At 43.0% G+C, this 25921-nt stretch overlaps 1 protein-coding gene across 3 annotated transcripts in view; it reads right to left on the minus strand.

Annotated features, from left to right (window-relative positions):
* LOC137521585 (germ cell-specific gene 1-like protein) overlaps nt 1-25663 on the minus strand; it is a 72020-nt gene extending 46357 nt beyond the window's left edge. The window contains exon 1 of one of the 3 annotated variants that reach the window (XM_068241026.1): nt 25497-25663. The gene's annotated coding sequence lies outside the window, so the exon portion shown is untranslated. Of the gene's footprint in view, nt 1-8848; nt 8991-25486 lie in introns of those variants that run through there. The other 2 variants (XM_068241024.1, XM_068241025.1) reach the window with 2 other exon arrangements.
* Between the last annotated feature and the right edge of the window lie 258 nt (nt 25664-25921).

The following is a 25921-nucleotide window of genomic DNA, read 5'->3' on the forward strand; positions in this document are numbered from 1 at the left end:
GATGTTCAAGTTTAAGCCAGGCATACCAGATTTTTTCAAATTTCTTATGGGTATCTTTCCGGATGTTGGTCAGTTTTTCATTGATCATAAAGGAATTGATCCTAGATTTAACTTCCCCGAAATTAACCAAAGGTTTTTACCAACTCCTTGCAATAATATTTTTGATGCCCCCGCTTTCACATGACAGCAGTGCACAATGTGTACCCTGACTTATTTATAAAAGACTGAAATTGATATTTCCCCAAATGTGTCCCACGTGTCCTGAAGAGGCGTGTCAAGCACATGAAACAGCTGTAGACAGGGGGCATTTGTTTTACCTGTTGCTTTGTGGCCAATAAAGAAGTTCTTTGCCTGGAGAGTGTTGGAGTCCGCTTGTTCTTTCATCAATGAAATTGATATTTCAGCAATGTTCTTCTTAAATCTGTATGCCTCTGATTTGAGTAACCTGATGCGTTTAAAATTTTGGCCGGCCATCCAACGAGGGAGTTGGAGAATATACCATATCGACACTGAAAAAATGCCACAGCCTGGTAGCAGAAATTGTTTAGTGATCCCAAACTAAAACAAGCTGTTAAGAAAAACAAAAGTTTGCTTTCCTAAAACAGAAAGAATTTGCGATAATTCAGGTTGGAGTGAGCTTGAGATGTCTCCCAGAGCAACACTGCTGAATATATGCAAATTAACCATTGTACCATAAAACAAGCTGTGAAGCACTAGTGATATGCCCTTCTCATAATTACAGATAGCATAGGTGTGCATTTTTGCTTTAACCACTCTGCGACCGCCTAACGCAGGAGGCCAGCGAAGTGTGGCTCTCTGGTTCCTCGAGAAAGCTAAGATTTGCAGAGAACGAGCACTCGCGAGCGTTCCCTGCAGTAAACAGAGCGAGGCGATTGGAGCTAGCAGGCTGAAATAAAGATTACAAAAAGCCAATAAACATTTGTACAGCACTGCAATCTAGTGCAGCACTGTACAGGGGACAGCCTTGTCACTTAACTGTCCCTCCCATTGTCTCACAAACTAATCCAATACATAGGCTTATGCCTATGTACAGTATGTGTACTTGTATCGCTGTCTAGGGCTATTTTAGAGGCAGGTGGAGGGGAATAATAGAAATAGGGATTTAAAAAAAAAGATAATCTTTTATTAAAAAAATTAAATAAAGATCGCAGCAGGAATCAGAGACTACCAAAAGAAAGCACTATTAATTAGTGGGAAGAAAAGAAGGTAAAATTAATTTGGGTGCTAAGTTGTATGACCGAGCAATAAACCGTTAAAGCTGTGAAGTGCTGAAATGTAAAAAATGGCCTGGTCACTAGAGAGGTATAAACCTAGAGCTAGAATAGCTAGAATTCTTGCTGTGAGCATGCACAGTCAGGGTAGCAAAGCATGCATGTTCATGGATATGTAAAAGGCAAGGAGCAGTGGTGTAGCTAGGGAGCTGTGGGCCCCGATGCAAGTTTTACAATGGGGCCCCCCAAGCACTCTATACATAACAATTGATACAACGCACCAAAATATGCCAATAGCAACTACAGTGTCAGAGGTGCAAGAAGGGGATGGGGAGCAGTTTGTTAATGATTACCACTATTCAAAGTATCCATAGAAGTGATTATTATGAGCACAGGACCAATAGAGAGCTAATACTGTAGTTGAGGGAGGGCCCTTCGGGGTCCCTCTAACCCAAGGGCCATGATGCGGTCGCCTCAGCACCCCTTATTGCTACGCCCCTGGCAAGGAGCTATTTTCCCTTTGTCAAGGGAAGAAAATGGAAAACAGGAAATTTGGGCACAAGGGGTAATTGCGGCTATATAGGGAAATGTGGGCACCGGGGCTGCACGCTATACAAGCAGCGGCTATGAATTCTCTGGTGCCCACATTTCCCTTTATTTCTGCAATTAACATAGGTGCTAATGTAGCAGAGACAGGTAGGCAGTGTTCTAAGGACAATTAGTTAGGTTTACAAAGGGTATTAGTTAAAAAAAGAAAAATAATGAGCTTTTAAAGCCAGCATTACATAGAAATTTACTATTTTAAGGGCTGCTTTTGAGGCAGCTCGAGGCTCTTTATGAGGCATCCAGAGCCGGATCATTCACAAGGCAATTCTAGGCAGGTGCCTAGGGCATGAAGAGAGTCTAGGGCCCTGGTGCCTTTCCAGAATGAAATCTATTGGAAATCGATCTAAATGCATTATTGCACCATTAGATCCAATGCAACTCTATGAGCCATCGATCTGCTGCAGATCGACCTAGAGTTTCCGTCCTGTCAGACAGATCAAATTGATCAAAATTGGCCCTAAATCGATCGATCGGCCGATCGATTGATGGCTGAAATCAACCAGTGTATGGGCCCCTTAGGTTTACAACAGCTAAAAACCTGTGAACCCAGGCCAAGAAATGGATATGACGCTACAGTTATCTTGCTTATGCGATAATATGGAAGTCCTTGCTCGATGATTCAGAATTTTAGCATTCATAGTATAAGGTAACTGTCAGCAAGTCTGATTTAGCATTTGTGTGTGTTTGTCTCTGAGCAGATAAAGCACTTACAAGGCTGCCTTATAAAAGACTAAAAACAATTTGCAAAGTGACTTCCCTTGTACTGAAGCTGCTCGTTGTTGGCAGGAGTTCCCTGGAGAGTAGGTCAGCCTATCCTTAATCCATATATCTAATGCATTCTCATATTCTAGTGGCATTAACTGCAGGGAAAACACAAATTCATTAAGAGTGATGCTGCATTGCTAGGTATTTAATCCTGTCAGCTCTTTCAATCCCCTTGAAGCGGAAATGGTTATGGAAGAACTCTTTCCCATACTATTCTTCACAGGACTGTATGCTTTGTCACACAGCTCCATAAGTTATTGAAACTTTTAACACTGTTATGTTTTTGTTACCTCGTGCAGTGCCATGGGAAATGGTGGTACTACATAACACATCAATAATACTAGCTGAATGTTTGCATTGGTAGTAACCCTAAATTTGTACTGTACATGCATGGTACTTTTTATCAGCTGTATGGACCAAGCCACATGGTTATCCCTGCTGCTGTGACATGCCTATAGAGCAGGGCAAGTTCTCTCATGAAGCAAGGGGAAACATTTGCATCAGGCGCAGAGATTACAGGGGCAGCATGTTTGTACTGTGTGTTTCCACTTACAGCATGCAGTTAGAGAAGGAGAAGAAGCGAGAGGAGAGCGAAGTGAAGAGGACATCATTGGGGAAGAGCGGCTTGTTGTGCTGTGTGAGGAGACTGACAGTGAATGATGAGGGGGGAGGTAGGAGAGCAGCAGTGTTTCATTTGACTTGCACAGCAGAAGGGAGGAGGTGGCACTGCTGTCCTGACTGAGGAGGAATGGAGTGGCTGATGGTGAGCAGTTTGTCACAGACTCACAGCCAGCCAGTGTGCCATTGTGTTGAGCTGCAGCATGTCATGTGAGAACATTAAGTGAAGCAGAGTAAATTGTCGGGTGCTGTGCGATCATTCCAAATCTGGGGGTGGGTGGGGCTAGGTTGCGCATCCTCACAAGCTTGCCTAAGGCAGCAAAAAGTCTAGAACCGGCCCTACTATAGAGAGTACTATACTCTACTAGTACTTGCAAAGCTTTATAGAGATTATATAGGGAGGTGTCGATAAGATTAAAAACTCCGTAGACAAGATAAAACATATAACTTACAATGAGGGTCCATGCACACTGGACCCTGGTTGCATTTGCACGCCTATAAGATATTGCACAATCCACAAAGTAACGGGCACCTTATACCATAAAAACCATTGCAGGTAGTTTAAGAGATAGCCCGGTTTCCTCTCCCCAGGCATGTATATGCAACCAGGATCCAGTGTGCATGGACCCTCAATGTAAGTTATAGGTTTTATCTTTTCTATGGAGTTTTTTTTACAAAGTGTAATCCCCTTTTGTGCAACAAACAAGCCTGATTGTGGTTTTATAACCTGGTGGTGACCGCATATTACTATTTGTTGAGCACTTGGTGACTGCAGGCTGCACAAGTTGAGGCACTTAAAGAGACAGCGCCCAGGGTTGCAAGGTTTGAACTTACTTTTCCTGCGATTCTAAGTATCTATCATTTGTGGAGATGGTATGGGGGATGGGAGTTCCCTGATCGCAAAGTTCTTCAAACACGATGCGGAAGGGTATATTTTCACTGCCATCAGGTGCTCCCATAGCCATCATTAGCTATCTGTCCTTTAGAGACGTCACAGTGACATATCACTGCCTCTAGTTTAGTGAAGTGTCATCAACTGTAGAATTTTCATGACATGCCTTGAACATTTTTCTAGACAAGCTTTTAAAGCGGACCTGAACTCAGAACTCCTCTCTGCTCTAAAAGATACACAACAGCATAATAACCTTTAACCACTTCCGTACCAGCAGTCTCTGCTCCCTAAGGACCAGAGACTGCTGGTACAAAAGAATGTCGCCTCCTGATGAATTGCCGCACGTATCCACTGCTCCCGCCACTCCTCCATCCCCGCAGGCACCTCTCTCTGCCATCAGGAGCCTCTTTTATTGCCTCCTAACGCTGTCCATCAGTGTAAGCCAATGGGAATTGGCTTCCAGTGATGACAGGGTCATGAGCCAATGAAATCGGCTCGTTTCCGGCTCACACAGCTCTGCCGTCATATAGACAGCAGGGCAAGTGATCTGCGGGAAGAGAGTGACGCGATTGGCAATAGAGGGCGGGATGATTGAAATCTACGCTCTGGCAGCGGTAAGGGGATCAAAACAGAGCGTAGATGTAAATTATTAAGGTCCTGCAATAAATCTGCAATGTATCTACTTCCTGTTTTCATGGATGCAGACATATTGTTAACATCATGTGCTTTCAAATTAGCGTATCTGCAGTGGCAGTCAGCTGACACAGTTGCGGAATCATATTACAATTTGTGATTAGGCACAGATAAGGGGGAATTAGACAAGCTAAACGTTTTAAATGCATACAGGTTGGTTGCATGTCCCTATATTTTCCATCTGTCCTGTGCAATAGTTCAGGTCCACTTTAAGATACACTCTCTTCTACCCCTAGTTCTGAAAGAGAGAGTACAGCTTTCAAGGCATCTCATGAAAAATGAACTATTACTGTAAATAAAGTATTATGCCCAGTACTCATTGTTTTTGTTATCCAATCACATAAAAAAGCAATACATCGTGGCTGCAATCAGCATAACACTCAAAGTATTATAGGGCTGATGCATTAAATCAAAATTCCAATTTTCATTAATGTCCCACTGCTACCGATGAGGTTCCAGTTTGCTTTCTGCAGCTGTCATTTTCCAGTACAGAGATTAATAACCCTGGTAACTATTGGGAAAAATTGATATTGGTACATCAGTTCCCATGATTAATGGGCTTATACAGAGTTCAGCGAACCACATAATCATACTGAGACTACAAAGAGTACAAAAGGAGGAATGTAACTTGAAATAATAGCCATAATATACAGTGATGTATTTGCATAGGAACTTCTTAGTTGTTGGTAAATACAGTGTGTTACAGGCACAGCACAGTCTGTATGAGACTCAGCCTCCCTACTGGATACATAATGGGGGCCTCAACATTATCCTGTACCTTACTCCCCATAGCATCTGGCATGGCTTATACCAGGTAATCATGCTACTACTATTAAACTGTATTGCCATTAAAATGAGGAAAGCCAGGGAGTGAAGTTAGAGCTGTCTGTTGTTTCCTGCCAAGAGTTTTGTCACTATGTTAACCCTAAGCTTGCCAGTGATTTGTTTTTTTTATTTTTTTAAGAAGCTACCTGCCAGTGCCAGCTATGTTTGAATTTTTGTTTCTTAAAGAGTACTTCCAGTGAAAATAGACAGAGCCTGTAATGACACAGGCTGCATGCGAGACGGATGGGTAGGTCGCAGGGTTGTATACAATATCTGTCCCGAAGTCTTCGGGCAGAGAGAGACCCTCCTCAGCAGCGTGGCGGTGGCCATTTTTCATCAGTTTTCAGAAAACTCCACCTGCGTGGCCGTGGCACGCCCCCCAGCTTGCCACCCTCCAATCAGGACGTGGCCATGCAGGTGGGCGGGCACAGAGCCCTGGTGTCGATTTGATGTCTTGCCAAAATCTACAAGTACATCAGTCAGTAATGCTGTTTATTGAGGTGCAAATAAATTTGAGACACTTGAGAATTATGATAATTATTACGCAAATTTATTGTAAATGGACTAATCAAACCTTACAATGGAAGTATTCTGCATCAACGTGGAATTATTTGCATATCTCAAACCAAGCAGAAAGTTAACTTGGGCTTAAAACTTAGAGTTAATTACCTATAGACATCCGTGGCACAGGAATGGCGGAAACAAAAACGCCTATAGACATCCATGACAGGTGCCTTTAGACGTTCATGGCGTATGGATTACAGAAACATCTATAGATGTCCAAGGCAGTCTAAGGGTTATTAATGTCATCATCTTTTAAAGGGACACTAAAGTAAGGAAACTCATTTCTGGTTAGATACTTACCTAAGAAAAGGAAAGGCTCTGGATAGTAAAGAGCCTTCCTGTTCCTCAGTCTGGCCCGCCGTTTCTCCGCTGTCCATCAGTAAAGCTGTTCACCCTAACAGCTCTTTGGAACCACTCTTGTTTGCCTTAAAGGCCACACCCATAACTATACCATATTCCTCACCCCAGCCATGCCCAAGCCCCATGACTTCCTGTTCTGTATCTACATCCATGCACTCTGCCCCTATTGGACATCTGGCAGGCAAGACAGTAGAAGTGATCACATGACTAGCAATTCCTACATGGATTTTAATTCAGTCCTGCTTTTCCTTATTAGATTGAGCTAAGCTGGGGTGGGATGGGAGGTACACTTTTGTTATGAATGGAGAAAGCCTTTAGAGCTTGTTCTCATAAGCCCACTTTTTATTCAACAAGAATGGTAAAAGAACATAAAAAGCCCACACAAAGGAGCAAGAAAAGAGTATAACACACAAGGGATGTTGAAATAAGTCAGAGACCTTGACTATCAAGTTGTCAGTTAAACTGGATCTGAACTCTTGCACAAGACAGAAGGAAACATAGAGAATGCACCCTGTATGTATTTAGAGAGTTTGGCCTGTCTAAATCCCCCTCATCTGTGACCAATCACAAATGTAATTTGATCTCTCAGCTGTGTCAGCTCAGGAATCTCATCTGCCTTGGCACAGCAGCTCATTTGTGAACACAGGCTGTTAACCCTATGTTTGCTTCCATGAAAGCAGAAAGTAGACTCACACTGCATATTTACTGCAGGATTCAGAACAATGAGTTCTGAATCTTATTAGCTCTGTGCAATGTCCTGGTCTAGCCTCTGCTACTTCCAACTCTCGTCAGTAACAGAGACAACATTAGGGCCTTTTTCACATTATAAATCACCAGCACATTCGCAAGCGCTGAGCGATTTATTGCTTTGCACTTAGAAAAGCACTTTTGTAACCGCTTTTGCTGAGCGACTTGTTTTTTCACTTCCTGACGTCAGTCAGGAAACTAACTCTTTGACCCAGAAATGAATAAATACAATGTATTTATTCATAAAAGCGCTCTGGAGATCGTTATACAAAGCACTTTTTCAAGTGCCTTGCGATTTCCCTATACCTTCCATTGAGCCAAGGCGCTCAGAAAATGGTACATGTAGTGCATTTGCAATTTCAAAGAAATTGAAACACTCACACATGCGAACACTCTCATAGTAAAACATTGCACAAGTGCATTTAGGATGATTTCTAAAATCGCCAACACTTCATAAAAAAGGAAACGCTCATAGTGTGAACGAGCCCTCAAACTAAATACTCATCTCTGTATACGTTATACTGAGAGGAGAGCTAATAAAGGACATTACCACAGGAGACTGTTTAGTGAGAGGAAATTTCATCATGTTCCTGGAGATACAAGAGAGTGACAGTGGCTCTCAGAAACCCCCTGAGCCCCCCAACAGGCCAGAAAAAAAGCAAATCTAGGTATCTATAACTATCCAATAAATACTCCTGATCAGGGAAGTGCTATGAACTTTATTTCTCTTCATTTCAAACACTGAATTAGCTGTGAAGGGATATATTTAAAAAATGGATACTTTTTTTAATCATACATGGATATTTAAAGTGAGCAGAGTTATTGAATCACTGCTTTTATGATTTCATACATAACCTCAAGTTAAAGAAGAAATACATTAATCATGAGAGAAATAAGAGAGGTGCCCCTGATATATTTATTGGTAAAGGTGCAAGCTCCAGGGCACCTTAGTCATACTTGTGTAGCCACTGACAAAAGGAACAAGCATACAGCGAGCAAACTCTAAGAAGTCTGAATCCTCATCATAATGTCTGTTTCAGGTCTGTGACTCAGTAGGTAGTAAAGCTACCTGCCAGTGGTGTAGCTAAGGAGCCATGGGTCCCAGTGCACGTTTAAATGGGACCCCAGTGTATGTTTAAATGGGGCTCCCTCAAGCAGTCTATACATAACAATTGATATGATGCACCAAAACCTGCCAAAGACAACCACAGTGTGAGAGGTGCAAGTAGGGGATGGGGAGCAGTTTGTTAATAATTACTATTATTCAAAGCATCTATAGAAGTGATTATTACCAGCACAGGACTAATAAACAGCAAATACTGTGGTTGAGGGAGGGCCTCATTGGCCCAAGGTGCAGTTGCAAGCTCTGCACCCCCTATTGCTACCCCACTGCTACCTATTAAGTCACTGAAGATGTACTGAATGATGCTCTGGCAACTGGTTAAAAGCAAAACCAGAACTGACAGCTTCCACATTTCTTTCCTCACCAAATAGTTTTATACATATTACTATAGTGATTGATATATTGATTATATCTGGTACTCACCTCAGGCTTCTATAAAGGGATGCACAGTTACATAGGAGGGAAGCCAGGTCTTCTCCAGAACACTGAAGCAGCACAATGCATCTTCACGCTGTGGAGGGCTGAAGACTTCGCTACTGTTCCTTCTCCAGTCACTGCTGCAGCAAATGATTTTTAGGGAGGCCAACAACCCACTCACTATCTTCAGCCAATGCTGCCTGGCACCACGTTTATTATTGTATGCATCAGCAGCTGAATATTACTAACTTTGCACCTCCCGCACATGACAAGCCCCTGCACCCTATGTCTGATTAGATATACTGTATGTACAAGAAAGCCAATTATCTATTACATCTTTCAAGGTCTAGAAACTACTGAAGAAAGATTGGTTACAGTATATCAGTACTAAGGGCCGATTATTTCAGTGTGTTTGTGTTCAGGTTGTTATTACAGCAGCCTGTTTGTAATGAGTTTACTTCAATGTCTTTCCCAGTAATACAGGCAGGCTGGGAAGAGGCCAGTTTCCTTACATGAGGTCTGCTGGAGAGTATTTCCCATGTGTGGCCATCAGCGCATCGTCACACACAGCTCCTGTCATTTGCTTGTTCACTCACAGCCTGGCTTTCAACAGGCTCATTTATCCCCACATTGAGAGCCATGGACTAGTGCCATTTACTGCAGCCTCAGCACAAATCTTCAAATAGTCCCAGCACACCATGGGCCATATGAAATTCAGTTTTTCACCTAGGAGATAATTTTTCATCTTCCATGTAAAATAACTTTCTAGCACTTTACAAGGGAGAAAGTATTACAAGTAGGTGAAAAAGTACTGTCAAAACTATTTTGAGCATTTTTTTGCTTGCTGATGGTTTGAAAGGCATTTTATTGACAAATGTAAAAATATCACCTAGGAGAAAACTCAGGTGAAAAAGTGAATTGCATATGGCCCCACGAGGCTTAAAGGACTACTGTAGGGGGGTAGGGGGAAAAAGAGTTGAACTTACCCCGGGCTTCTAATGGTCCCCCGCAGACGTTCTGTGCCCGCGCAGCCGCTCACCGATGCTCCGGCCCCGCCTCCAGTTCACTTCTGGAATTTCCGACTTTAAAGTCAGAAAACCACTGCCCCTGTCAGCCGCGCCCTCGCTCCTGCTGACGTCACCATGAGCATATTGCACAGGCCCAGTACAGTATGGGCCTGAGCAGTATGCTCCTGGTGACATCAGCGGGAGCGAGGACACGGCCACACAGACGCAGTGGTTTTCCGACTTTAAAGTCGGAAATTCCAGAAGGGAACCGGACGCTGGGATCGGAACATCGGTGAGTGGCTGTGCGGCCACAGGATGTCTACGGGGGACCATTAGAAGCCCGAGGTAAGTTCAACTCTTTTCCCCCGAGCCCCCTACAGTATTCCTTTAAATGCTCATAAGTTTTTTGAAAGCTTAAAGAGACTCTGTAACAAATTTTTCAGCCTTAGTTCTTCTATCCTATAAGTTCCTATGCCTGTTCTAATCTGCTCTGGCTTACTGCAGTCTTTCCTAACTGCACTGTCTCTGTAATAAATCAATGTATCTTTCCTCTGTCCTGTTTGTCGGGCTAAAGCTTGATTGTGTGGAATGTGCAGGGCTGCTTGTGATTGGTAGAAGTGATACACACCCTCTGCAGGCCCCCTGCATACTCTGAGTGACTCACACACTATGCTTAGCTGAGCCTATTAGAAGCTGGTTATTTTGTTTGTAAACACTGCCTTAAACTGTTAATTACAAGCCAGGATTGCAGCAGAGAGTGGCAGAAACAGCACAGAGGGGCACAGGAGAAAATAATGAATAGAATGGTATGCTTTTTATTGTAAGAATATTAGAGTACAGATTCTCTTTAATACTTACTTGACAATGGATCGGGGAACTTCATAGTGTAGCCTCCTGGCAAATGAGGTTCCCCATCCATCTTCCTACCCACGTGGCTGCGGGAACACCTGATGTCACGTGACGGCACACGATGGTTGCGAACAGTATGTCAACCGATCACGGTACTTTGTGCGGGGGTCCTGGCGATCTTAAAGATCCAATCAGTTATCATTACGTATCGCAAAACGTCATTTGTGTAATCGCACGCCCGTACCCATGTCATAAGATCACAGAAACAATCGCTTGTCACTCAAATAATTGCTGGTCATTGGAAAAAACATGTAAAAATCATGTAAAGATCGCCATAAAAATCACCTATTCAGAAGGATGTTAAAACTCTGTGGACAGATACTAAGATGCAATCTACTGTAATCTATACCTGGATAGTGTCCTTTCCTTTGACATCTACCTTTTAGCCCCCTCCTCCCCTCCAAAGCCTTCTTAACAACTTAAAATGTATGTGAAGTAACATGTAACATGATGAGATGACTATGTATATGTACAGTCCCAATCCTACATAGAACTAGCCTGTGTATAGTTTTTCTCATTGTAAGGGTGAACAATCCTGGGCTCTAAATGACGCTTGTGTGAATAAGGAAAACACTTGTGAAAGCAGGAAACCAGTGCTGGCCCTACCATGAAGCCAGCAGATTCATTTGATTCTTACCCACATCTATGCACCAAAAAAAGATACAGAGCTAAAAGACTGTTGATTACTAAAAGGGTGACCAGACATCCACCCCAGCTCAGCTGCAGATGTAAAGAGGCTTAATTTTAACTAGTCACACAAAGTGTTAAAAACAAAAATAATACACCAGCACCGTCAAATATAGACAAGTTAATAGTAAAAAGACTCATCTTCTTGTTTTGCACGTATTTTACTATATTTAACTGCAACATAATAATCCATGGCTATTTTCCAAATTTCCCATCTTCTGTACTTCATCTGCATTATTATGTTGTTCTTCGGTAATATTCTTTCATTATGGAACACTGACATGCTGTCCAATATTGTCACAGTTTTTGCTGCAACTGACCAAAGATCCTGGCATATTTAACATTCCCGCCAATGTTACGCATTGCTCCAATATGACTGGACCAATGGAGATGCTCTGTGACTAATTCAAGTGAACTTAAGCTGGAAAAAAAGCTTTACCAGGAAATTAAAGTATGCCAGTGAAGGGCACCTGAAGATATCAGAAGTGCAGACAAATTCATATACACTCCAAGTCACACACAACTGGAGGACAGAGTTCCTCCATAACTTGCCTTCATTCAGCAAAATTTCAAAGCAGAGCCAGCCAGGCGGAGTTGAGACTACACCAAATAAAATCCATATTGGATTGCTGTTTTCAGCCAGCTGCCTTACTTTCATATTGGCTGAAGACTGTCTCACATTGAGTTACCACCTAAACAAATGTTCACCGCATGCATTGTCTGAAATAGTTCTTGGAAAGTGACTTCCTGTATGCTCCTTTGCTGGACATTTATTCAAATACGATCTTATGCAAACTGCAAGCGATTTGTTTGGTCTGAACATAGTCAATCTGTCTAAATAAGAAGTTTTAAATCAGGATGATACCTGATGGTCGACTCCTGATTTAAAACGTCTTGCTTTGACTGATGGCTAACACGGTACAATACCCTACTGTCTAAATAAGACAACTATGCACTATAGCAAATAACAATATTATACTAGTTGGTTGAGGCTGGGGATAAAGATTTATAAGAAATTTCCTCATCAACTAAGATAGCAATTGAGTAATCTGTGGGATACAATTATAGGTAAATACGGCTGAGTAAGGATGTAGCGCATGTGTGTATGCATGTCATTTACAAGTAGTGGACCCCGAGTGACAAGGAGCAATCCTAGTGACATTTTTGTATCGATAAAGGTTATCAGCAATAGGGATGGTCAATAAGATGCAAATATTTCTGAGTTGATGCAGCATTATTCAAATTTTACAATTCCAAACAATCAGCACAGCGGGGTTTATTAGAACCAAAGTTTTTTCTTTATAGTTTATTCTTTCTTTACAATCTCTCCAAATCGTGGACAAAGCATGTAGATACAAAGACCGAACTTCCACTTCACTTAAAATGTTTTTATGTGAAGTGGAATTTCGGTCTTTGTATCTACATGCTTTGTCCACGATTTGGAGAGATTGTAAAGAAAGAATAAACTATAAAGAAAAAACTTTGGTTCTAAAAAACCCCGCTGTGCTGATTGTTTGGAATTGTAATATTTTGATATATCAGGGGTGAACCACACTGCAATTTTTTTATTCTGTCTATGATATTATGCAAATTTTGTATGCAAATGTATGCAGTTTGAACATAAACCGATCAATTCCTGCTGAGGTAAAATTTGATTGGTCCATTTTCAAGTTGCATCAATGTGCATACAAAATTTGCATAATCCTGCATCAACTTGAAATTATTTGCATTGACTATCCCTAATCAGCAACTTTTTTCTACCTGTACTGACTGTGGCCAGCACCATTTCATTTTCTTTAGTGATTATGTAGAGTTTAGATTAGTTGGCTCCGTGAGCCATAAAAACAGAGTATTGAGGCCCTGCTGAGAACTGCCTTCTTAATGACCTTAATAACCTGTTAAGTCCATGACAGAGGCAGCCTTGGTATCTTGCTTTAAAACAATATTTCCCAGGCTAAAGCTATGATAGAGAACAACATAAATGAAACCTGGATGTGGATGGTATTTTGTAGTGTTGGTGTTCAAATACGGGATCCTGCATTTGGAATTGCAAACAATGCCGAACACGGCACTTCAGAACCCAAGCTAGTGGACGGGGTCACGGGGAGGTCACTCACGTGTAGTTCACTCCCGTGCTTCAGGTAACTCAGATGCTTCTACCTTCTGGCTTGGAAGAAGGAAGCATAGGAGTCACGTGCAGAGCGATACGGACCACAATCTTGTGACCCTGTCCACTAGTTGGGGTGCTGAAGTGCAGTGTTTGGCATAATTCAGGTTTCTGTCAGCGAGTACGAAATGTGAGTACAAAAAAATTGAATAGGGGTGTTTAAATTAACTGCTATAGAAAATACTATTTTCTATAGCAGAAACAATAGAAAAACAGTGAGTATGGCCCACAGCTTCTGGACTCTGCAATTGACATTCTGTAAATTGACGTTGCAATTGACATTGATTCTGTAAATGAATGTGCTATTAGCCCATTGAGCTTGGCCAATCACTGAGAATGTACTGTATATTTCAGCTGTTATTTCTTAATAAAACAAATTTAAAAAAACAAAACAAAACAAAAAAAAACAAATAAAAAAAACGGTGAGTACAAAATGTGATACTCTTTATTTTTGCATTATTAAACTGTTAAAGGAAATAAAAATCACATTCAGTACTCAGCCTATTATGATGCTACAAGTGCATTATAGTGATCTTATTTACAACAATAATGTGATAGCTACAGTATACAATTTTATTTTGCAGACACCGAGAGCCAATTGCTAGGTTATATATAGAAATGTAAACACTATTACTGCCAAAATAAGTAAATAAGTTCTCGCCAATTAGCAGCTGGTCAGATGCACTTCACAGACCGGAAAAAAAAAGACTACAAACATAGTATAAATAATTTCTGTGATGGCTATGGGGTGTTCAGCTACTTTAATAAGCAGCATTAGTATTTCCATTAAAACAATTTTTTTCAATCGCATAAAAAAACGAAATCTGATTTTAATGTATTTCAGTTTCACTTCTACATATTCAATAACTTATGAGTAGGACAATTAATACATGGGGATAGAACACTTTGAATGTTGTCATTGTGCATAATTTGTACATTGATATTGCCTACCTCACATTATTATGCTTCTCAGGGTACCACTGTTTTGCTCATTAGGGGGCATGCAATGTGATAGTATTGCCATACGCTCACGCTACAGTTCCATTAAATCTCTTTCACCTCATAATCAGTAGCTCTGTGTAATAATTTAATTAAGAATGAGTTATTTGGCACCAAGTGCTAACAAATGGAGTGCTCGTCAATTGCCTGATTTGCCTCTGCCTAAAAACAGCCCTGGTTAGCAGGCACAAAATTAGAAAGCCTTTTAAGTTTGTGAAAGGGAAAAAAAGTATGCAGTTAAAATCTGACAAAACCGAAAGTTTTTGGTCAAGTCCATCTCCTCATGGGGGATTCTCAGGGTTTTCTTTGTTTTCAAAAATATTTCCTGTACAGCAGTTTAACTGCCGAAATAGTAAGATACCAGCCAGCCTCCCTACTCACTTGCACACTATTTTGTCAGTCAGACTTAGCAACTGCTGTTCATGCTTTTGAAAACAAAGGAAACCCTGAAAATCCCCCATGAGGAGATGGACTTGTCCAAACCGTCCAAAACCTGACTGCTCTGTCACATTTTAACTGCTCACTTTTGTGGTCCTTTAACACTAATCCCCCCCTCTCTACTCCCATATGCCTCTCACCTCATGTTCCTTTTAGGCTAACCATTCACTTATAGGATTGCCAATCCCTCTCACACTAGCAGTGAGGTTTACTTTCATGGTAATGTAAGTCTCACTGTACCAGAGCCGGGACAAGGTCCTCCAGCACCCAAGGTTGAGACACCAAAGTGCGCCCCTCCATCCCTCCGCCCCAGCTGTTACACACTGATTGCTATTAGACTAAGAGGCGCCACAGGGCCCACAACCTCCCCAACACCTTAATATCTAGTTATCTGGCTTGCAGTCACTTCCATGTATCCTCTTTTCTTATTTCTTTCTGCTTCAAACACAATTAGGAATGACAGCTGAATGAATTCTGCGCCCCCTCCTACACTGCGCCCTGAGGCTGGAGCCTCTCCAGCCTATGCCTCGGCCCGTCCCTGCACTGTACAGTCGTGCCACACCATTAAGTTGCGATGCCACTTTTTGTAACCGTTTAAGTGTGATCGAAGAACAATTGCATTGCAGCAGAAAGTAAGAAGTGTGAACGGGGCCTTAAAATGCACATGCTACGGGAGCGTATCTGAAGACGAACTTGGCTGGGGCTGTACATGCGCGACTAGCGGATCTTTCGGAGGGGCAGCAGCACACTGGATTGGATCAGAACCACAACAAGGCACCTGATAGGCTGTGGGGGGCTGGAAGAAGCACCAGGAAAGTTAAACTTATTTCCCTCACCTCAGATATCCTTTAGCAGTTTGTGATAAGTTGCATTAAACTGTTCAGCTGAAAACGAAAAGATACTGAACACAGTAAAAATTCATTTGCGACTTTTCCTTTACTGTCATCATAAAATCAGGTACCAGTGTGCGGTGATCTTAGTATTTCTGTGAAGTCACCTGTACTTGTTCCCCTGAGTTCAGCCTGAGGTGCCTGCAGTGATCACAGGGACATAACTACAGGGGAACAGGGGGGCCCAGAGCTGTAAGGGGGTCCCCACTGTTACTTCACTACCCAGAGGCGTAGCTATGGATGGGCAAGGGGGGACATATGTCCCCGGGTGCAGCACTCTGAGGGCACTCAGCATGGCCACTGCACCCCCACATGCAAGAGAGGCGGCTCATTGGCTGCCTGAAGTGCCCCTGCTTCTCTCCCTCCCTCTGCAGAGGAGTGCAGAAGCATTAACAGCAGCAGAAAAAGTGGGGCACATCTGGCTATCTAAAGGGGGTACATTTGGCTATTTTAAGGGGGCACATCTGGCTGTCATAAAAGAGGAAGGGGGCACATTTGGCTATCTGAATAGGGGAAAAGGGGGGAAGGGGGAACATATGGCCATCTATAGGGGGGAAGGGGGCACATCTGGCTATCTATGGGGGGAAGGGGGCACATCTGGCTATCTATAGGGGGGAAGGGGGCACATATGGCCATCTATAGGGGGGAAGGGGGCACATATGGCTATATAAACAGCATTTGAACATTTGACTCCACCCATGACTAAGACAACATTCTGTTGTGTGGCCAAGCCCATTTTGTCCACAGGGCAGGGTGCAAAAACTCTGTCTTTGTCCCCGGGTGCTGAGAACCCTAGCTATGCCTCTGTCACCACCTCTGGTAAAGGGGTCCATCCTTCAGATTAGGTGTTATGGGTGTGAAGTTTCCGATGTCCACACTTGTTTTATGACCCATGAAAGATGGGCACCCAAGCTGTGAGGATCTTTAGGGGTAGCCAAGGGTAAGGGTGTGGACATTGGGGGGGGGGGGGGGGCATCAAAGTTTTTCTGGGGGGCCCCATGATTTGAGGTTACGCCCCTTAATGATCATTAGCCGTTTATCCATGTTCTTCTTTCACAGTATAGATAAGTAAGAGCTATAGCACACACTCTGTAATGCTATCTAGCAGCACGCTGTTTGCTTACATCTGATTTATGCCTATGTATTAAGGCTGCTGCCTACCACATCCAATCTAGCACTTTGTACAACAGCACAATTTTTTCATTATTTTGCCTCCTACTGATATTATGTTACAATGTGTCATATGGAATAATGAAAGCAGCCTGTGTATGAAAACAAACACTGCTGTAACACGATGTGTCACCGATGGCAGATAATGATGACTCACTGCAACTTTCACAAGAGGTAACTGAATTTATAAAATGCCTCTTTTCTTCTCAACTGTTTATTTCACAAGTATTATATAAATAAAAGCAGAACCACGAGCCACAAACAGAGATGATCAAACTGATTTGCCCCAGTTAGGATTTTATATGGATCAGACAGATTCAGTGGAGGTTGGAGGGCGTATATTTAGCATAGCTGCTTTGACGTTTAGCGCAAGCTATTACCGATAATCAGTATATTGGTAATATCGTAACAAACTTCCGTCTCTTATTCTCACACTTACCTTCCCCTATTATACTCCCAACACTAACCTCCCCCTCTCCACTCCTGACAACACTAATTTCCCCCTCTCCACTCTTAACACTAACAAACTCTCTCCACTCCTAACACTAACTTCCCCCTTCTCCATTCCTAACACTGACATCCCCTCTCTCCACTCCTAACACTAACCTCCCCCATCTCCACTAATAACACTAATTTCCACCCCTCTACTCTTTACATGAATCACCCTGTCTCCACTCCTAACACTAATCTCCCTCATCTCCACACCTAACACTAACTTCCCCCTCTCTACTCCTAACACTAACCTTCCCTCTCCCCATTTCTAACACTCACCTAGCCCCTCTCCATGCCTAACACTAACCTCCCCCCTCTCCACTCCTAACACTAACTTTTCTCCTCTATTCACTTAACACTAACCTTCCCCCATCCACTCCTAACGCTAACCTCTCTCCTCTCCACTCCTAACACCAACTCCCCCACCCTCCATTCCTAACACTAATGTCAGCCCTCTCCACTCCTAACACGAATGCCCCCCTCTCCACTCCTAACACTAATGCCCCCCCTCTCCACTCCTAACACTAACCTCCCCCTCTCCAGTCCTAACACCAACCTCCCCTCTCCCCACTCTTAGCACTGACCTCCCACCTCTCCACTCCTAACACCAACCTCCCTCCAATCCACTCCTAACACTAACCCCCTCTCTCACCTCCCTCCTCTCCACTCTTAACACTAACCTCTACATTCTCTATCCCTAACACTAGCCTCGCCCCTCTCCTTTCCTAACACTAACCTCCCCCCTCTCTATTCCTCACACTAGCCTCCCTCCTCTTCACTCCTAACACTAACCTTCCCCATCTCCACTCCTAACACTAACCTCCCCCCTGTCCACTCCTAGCACTGACCTACCTTTTCTCCACTCCTAACACCAACCTCCCTCCAATCCACTCCAAACGCTAACCCCCTCTCCTCTCCACTCCTAAGACTAACCTCCCTCCTCTCTACTCCTAACACTAACCTCCCCCCTCTCCACCGATAACACTAGCCTCCCTCCTCTTCACTCCTAAAACTACCCTCTCCACTCTTCACTCTTAACGCTAACTTCCTCCCTCTCTACTCATAACTCATAACCTCCCTCCACTTCACTCCTAGCACTAACCTCCCCCCATCCACTCCTAACACTAATCTCTACCCACTACTATCGATAACCTCCCCCTTGTGGTCTATGGGGCAGCTGAAAGGAGGTGCCCATGTGCCAAAAATAAGCACTTCAGGTTTAAGGTAACCCCTGTGCATTTGCGATTGTTTCTCTACATCAAAATAAATGCAAGTATAAAGACGGGTAAGAGAGTAGCCATGAACGCACTGATTTGAAAAGTTAAAGCCCAACTCCGGACAATCTTTTAACTTTAGTTTTGGATAGTGTGGAAAGATGAGAAACATTTGGGGGTTATTATTTTTATCTGAGTCCCCTTGTGCAGATTTTTGCCACTCTACCTGTCCATAAAACCTGCATGTAGGTTTGCAGCTTTCACATGACAACTGGGTGATGCTAGGGACCAGAACTGAAGGACAGCTATACAAACTAGGTCCCTGTTTCTTGGCTTTCAGCTATGTCCCCCCTTATTGGTTCTGACATTTGGGCCATTTTTGCATCCTCTTCTAGCAGCAGTTATGGCTAATCTAGAAAAACAAACATTATGGACATTTTTGTATTGTCAGTGCAATGGTGAGGGAGTAAGAACCATAGGCTGCCAGGAGTAAGAAGTATAGGCTGCCACTTATAAAGGCAATTTCTGCTTAATCGAACCTATGTCATGGATCCAGAAACCTTATATTAGAACCCCCTGGATTATTGTATCGTTTTACGTCATCTGTGTTTGGACATGACCTCTTTTTTGTGAAATGAGTTTGCCCTCCAGGTGCTCTCCTTCACTCAGGCAATTTATCACAGCACTGCTCATCTTGGCATGGCAACTTCACAAGGTACAACCTGTGACCCTGCACTCCATAAACTTCAATCAAGCCTATTAAGCAGCTGCTGTGTTGACAGGACAGACACTTTACCACAGCATAAATCTAAAAAGCAATACCCCCCCTCATTCTCCGGATATGTAGTACAGAGAGTAAATTCACACACCAGAACAGAATACCAGCTTACATTCAACAAATACATGTGTGGTGATATTCTGCATGCCTGTATGGTGATATCCTGCATGCCTCTAGTTATAAACTGATTCTGCTACGTATCAAGATGGGGGCATTGCATGTTCAGCTCTTGCACTCCTAACACTTATGGCATATATGAGGTAGTTGTGCTTGTTAAGGGGGCCAGCTTAGTCAATGTAAAGTGTACCTGAAACGACTTGCAAAGTAATTAAATAAACATGGTCGCGTGTAGCGTACATGTAATTACATTCCATATAATTATTTTCCTATTAGTATAGTTAAATGATCCCTTCTGTCATGCTCTGAGCAGTGCTGATAGTTAGAGCAATCACCTGTAGCTTGACACAGATGCAGAACCAGTCTCCATCCACATGGTGGCATAATTCCCTGCTTACCATGTGATTTCTCAGAACTTGACAGAGAAGATTACTCCACTATGCTAATGAAGAAGCAGAAAATGGTCAGAGGGAGATGTCAGCACAGGCCTCCTACTACATGACGCCATGTTTGATTTCAGTCATTTTAGGCACATTTTGACCTAGGTATGGGCTTGGGTTAGGTTAATATAAGAGTATAAGGTTCATGTTAGACATGATTATCAAGTAAATGTAGTGCTAGATTTATTTTGGTGATAAGGTAGGAGAAACAATATTTGTCAGCAAAAAATATATTGTTAGCTATATATTGGGGGACAGTCATATGCAGGATTAAGGTTAGTAGTACTGGTCAGCTTAGGTTCAGGATCACGTTATTCAATCTTGCACTGTGAGAGACAAGTCGGCAAGGGTGGGGGGGGTTGCCATATGCTTCAGATCCTCCTTGAACATAAGGCCCCTGCCCATAGGCCCCACTGAAACCTTTGAATGTATTGCAGCTCAACTGTCAGCAGAAGTAAACATCAACATATTGCTCATATACCGCCCCCCAAAAAATGGTCCAGCCTTTCTTAAGGAAATATCTGAACTCTTATCCTGCGTAACAGTGGAACACCCTAGATGGATCATCCTGGGAGACTTCAATGCATGGGTGGATGATCACGACTCCCAGCTAGGAAGTGAACTACTTCTCATAATGAATGAACTGGGTTTCTCTCAGGCTATCAACCTCCCCACCCATACGAAAGGGCACACCCTGGATCTTATATTTCATTCCGGACTTTTAATATCACACATGGATATAAACCCAGTGGTATGGTCAGACCACCACACCATCCACTTCTCTCTGACAGCACCAGCGATAAAACACAGAGGGAAAGAACTCATAAAATACCGTTCACTGAAAGATGTCTCACCCCAGCACGTTCAGAATATCCTCAACTTCAACGCATTAACCAATCATTGCGCAGACCCAGACTCCATGGTCCTGATTTACAACCATGCAGTGTCATCTGCCTATGACGCCCTCGCTCCAGTTCGCATCAAACGATCTACACCACTTCACCATGCACGGTGGTTTGACAGCTCACTAAAGGACCTAAAGAAAGAAGTGCGCAGACTAGAAAGGAAGTGGCGAAAATCTCAGAATTCAAAAGATAAACACACCCTTGTCTCTCACCGGGAAAGCTACCAAAATGCGATCACCAAGAAAAAATCCTCCTACCTATCACAGGAGATCGCAAAGGCCGCCAACAGACCAGCCCAACTATTCCGCACAGTTGATAGACTATGTAATCCATCCTGTCTAAAACCCACTATAACTCCCTCAAAGGAGCTATGTGAGAAATTTGCCTGCTACTTTGCTGACAAAGTATCTTCTATTCGGTCTCTCATTCAGTCCACAGCACCCAAGACTCATGCAACTAATGGAAATAGCTGCAAAAACAACCTAACACCCTGGACTGATTTCAAAAGTATTAGCGAGGAAGAGATCTCAGACACCCTCTGTCGTCTCCGCCAGACAACCTGCGACCTGGACCCTGGGCCAACTAAACATATGCTGAAATGCCCTGACCTGCTTGGTCCAGCATTTCACAAAATAGTAAATTGCTCTCTGCAAGCAGGGAGGTTTCCTACCTCTCTAAAAGAAGGAATCATCAAGCCCCTTCTCAAAAAACCTTCCATGGATCCAGATGCTATGAGCAGCTACAGACCTGTCTCCAACCTCCCCTTCTTAGGTAAAGTTATTGAAAAGGCTGTCTATCTGCAACTTGAAACCAGGCTGTCAGTAAACAACATCCTGGACCCTCTACAATCTGGCTTTAAGAAACACTACAGCTGTGAAACAGCCCTCATCCAAGTCTGCAACGATCTGCTCATGGCAAGGGACAGAGGGGAATGCTCCATCCTAATCCTGTTGGATCTCTCAGCTGCTTTTGATACAGTTGACCATGAAATCCTGCTTAACAGACTGCAGGAGTACTGTGGCATCCGTGGATCAGTCCTTCAGTGGTTCAGATCATTCCTGACTGACAGAACACAGAGAGTATCCCTAGGACCTATAATGTCCAAACCTGCACCTCTACAATTCGGAGTGCCACAAGGATCAATCCTATCCCCTCTGCTGTTTGCAATCTACATGTTGCCACTCGGTACACTTATCCAACGACATGGCCTGACGTACCACTGCTACGCCGATGACACACAGCTATACCTGTCCTTCAAACCTGGTGGAACAGACCCTACCCCAAAAATAAACTCTTGCTTAGCTGAGCTTCAGGCATGGATGAATGATAACTGGTTAAAACTGAATGCTGACAAAACTGAGGTCCTGTTTGTCCAAAGCCAGTGCTCGCCATCAAAACAGCTCTATCCTAAAGCAACACCAATCAGGATTGGGAATTCAGACATAAACAGCTCCAACCTTGTGCGCAGCCTTGGCGTACTAATCGATGGGGAATTGAGTTTCAGAAACCAAATTTCATCTGTAGTTAAATCTTCCTTCTTTCATCTGAAGAACATTGCAAAGATTAAACATCTGATTCCCCCAGAGGATCTTCAAACCCTAGTCCACGCCTTCATCACATCACGGCTGGACTACTGCAATGCCCTTTATGCTGGCCTCCCCAAAAAAGACCTGCGTCGCCTGCAATTAGTGCAGAATGCTGCTGCCAGATTGCTAACAAACCAGCCTCGCCACTGTCACATTACACCGATCCTTCGCTCACTGCACTGGCTACCAGTAGAATGGAGAATACTCTTCAAGATTGGACTGCTGACATTCAAATCCCTGCACAATCTGGGCCCTGGATACATGAAGGACTTGCTGAAGCTGCACCACACCTCTCACAACCTCAGATCAGCAAGTTCTATAAACTTGGTCACTCCCAGAGTGCACCTCAAAAAATCTGGAGACAGAGCCTTCTGTCATGCTGCCCCTACTCTTTGGAACTCCCTACCACACCCAGTAAAGACAGCACCATCCCTGGAGCTATTCAAATCCAGACTGAAAAGCCACCTGTTTAGCCTGGCATTTCCAGATTTATAAAATTCTTCCCCTGTACCACGATGGTCGGAGCCATGCTTATGCGCTTTGAGTCCCACGGGAGAAAAGCGCTTTACAAATGTTATTTGTTGTTGTTGTTGTTGTTGTTAGGTGACAGTTTTATGCTGAGATTTGACTGTGCTGAAATCATATCTTCTACTCAGAAACTTTCACCTGACCTTTGATTCCATGCGACCACACTCAGGCCCTGTTATTGGTTGCTTGGCTATCAATACTTACACTAGGGAGAGTCCGCACACAGTCAGGGTTGGCCCGATCACATGTGACAGTTGGAGTGTTCTGGAACCGCTGATCATGAGAGGAGAGGCTATCAGACCACAACCCATGGTGTCAGTTGCGTACTGGGCAGGGTAGTTCTTTATTTGGAGTTAAGAATAATTTTAAAGAGAACCCAAGGTTAAAGCTGCAAGGAAAAACAGATACTTACCTAGGTAGAGGGAAGCCTTTGTAGCCTCCAGAGGCTTTCCGTGTCCTCCAGCTCCTACTGCTGCTGCATGGAAAGTCCTCTTCATGCACAAGACCGGCCCTACAGTGCAAGAGTGCGGCCATACTGTGCCCGAGCGAGTATGGCTGTGCCTGCGCGGTAGCAGGGAGACGCTCGTGGATGAGTGTCTCCAGCTTGCTGCGCAGGCGCAGCTGTACTTGCCCAGGCACTGTATAGTCATGATTACACATGGCAGGGAGCAAGGCCCTGATAACATATCTGACAAGCTCTTGTAACAGAAGGTTAAGGTTAGGAGCAAGGATGGTCTCTGATTGGCCAAATACTTCTGAGTTGACTTGGAAGTATTGGACTAATCAGAGAATGCCTAATTTTACCGCATGAATTGGAATAGCATGGAATTTTTAGGCCATTTACAAGACTCGAGAATACTCGGTACTATCCGCGTCTTGTGACTGGTCTAAAATTACCACAGTAATATGATTTTCACAGAAAAACTCTGCATTCTCTGATTAGTAATGCACTATTTCCGGTCAGAAATGCGGAAATTTAAAATCCGAATGAGTATGTCTGTTAGGTAGCCAGTGGTACCCTCAGTATTAAGTAGCTAGAGGTGCACCTGACTGAAGGGAGATCTCATGAGTGGAATGCAGAGAGCAGGGTGCGTAACCTTTCATTTACACTCTGTTCAGGACTCTCTATAGGGAAGAAGGGAGAGAGGCACTCGGGATCATCATCAGGCACCTGTAGGCACATGCCTACAGTGCCTTATGGTAAATTTGGCTCTGGGTTAGGTAGAGGCCATGGGTGGTTAGGGTTAAGCTAGGTTGGCGTGCTGGTGGCAGAAAAGGTCACATGCACCAAGATATGAGCAAATAGCCCATTAATGGCCTTGCAACTAGTTGAACAGCGATGAGATACTGGTGCCGTAAATGAGTAGTAACTGGATGCCTCCTGACCAAGTATTTTACATCTTATTAAATTGACATCAGACAACCACAGACCTTATTTTATACACAGACAAGAACAAGCGCTACCACTGAGAGCCTATGAAGGACTAGTATAACATTTGTGTCCGTATTTGGTTTTAAATATACAGAAATAAAGGTTATAACTACACAGCCTATCCTAAACCACAAGTATATTTGCCTCTCAAATATTAAAATAAACACATCATATACACACGCAGAAACATATAAGTGTATATATATATACATATATATATATATATATATATATATATATATATATATATATATATATATATATATATATATATGTATAGTACACACACATGCATACACAAATAACAATTAAATCCATTCACTACACAAAAGGTTGAGATCAACAGAACAAAACGACAGCAGGGCTTATGCTTCCACCAAGCTTTGCAAAATGCAACAACACCAAATACACAAACATACTTTTGCTCCTGATCAGTTTCAAGCAGTCACAACAGGTACTTAGGGGTTGCTAAATCTTGACACTTCTCTTGTTAAATAAGTCTTGATCCATTTATTCTATCTGCAGTTTCAGTTCCAAGATTGCATCATTAACCTGCTGAGCAGTGTCACAGAATAAAATGTTTTCTCAGCGTGGAACTTTTAGAAGCATGACTCACTGATATCTGATGTACATGAGCAACAGGATTAATCCAACAAAGCAACAGGCTAAGTGGAATCACACTGCCTTGTAGGAAACAGGCAGTATGTGAGTCTCACTTCTTAACACAGGTAACCTGGCTGCATGGCTGTGCAAGGCCTTTGCATTCCTTATCCACCGAGGGGCAGTATAACTTTTAAGCCCTGAGATATAGGAAAATAATGCAAGCTTAATTATCACATGTGACTACAAGCATCCCCTTACTCTTATAGGAAAAGGCAGACTTACCTAGCATTACCTTGTGCCACATATCTTGTCTGTACCAGCTTAGGATAATACCCAGAGCACCTGTGTTTCCAGCAGATTCCATTTTAAGATCTTAAGATGATCCATAATACAAGGGAGGGAGAGAATGTGTCCATTTTTTATCCAGTTAGCACACAGCTGGTGGTGCACTGCAGAACAGTATGATGAATGCATGGCTACATATGATGAGATTGCACTTAGGCTGGGAAATGCTGCCATCACGTGGCCATTTGTGGCATTACATACATGGAATTATGAAAATGAGTAGGTAAATTGCTTTGGTTTTAGACACAGAACATAATTTCTTACTCAGAGAAGATATCGTGACAGGCTTGTGTTAGAAATGCTACAAAAAGGCAGAATGATAAATCACTCTAAGTATTTTCATGATTTACTGGTTTTAAATCGTGTAAGGGT

This window comes from Hyperolius riggenbachi, chromosome 6 (genome assembly GCF_040937935.1).
Source record: "Hyperolius riggenbachi isolate aHypRig1 chromosome 6, aHypRig1.pri, whole genome shotgun sequence".
Taxonomy (NCBI): domain Eukaryota; kingdom Metazoa; phylum Chordata; class Amphibia; order Anura; family Hyperoliidae; genus Hyperolius; species Hyperolius riggenbachi.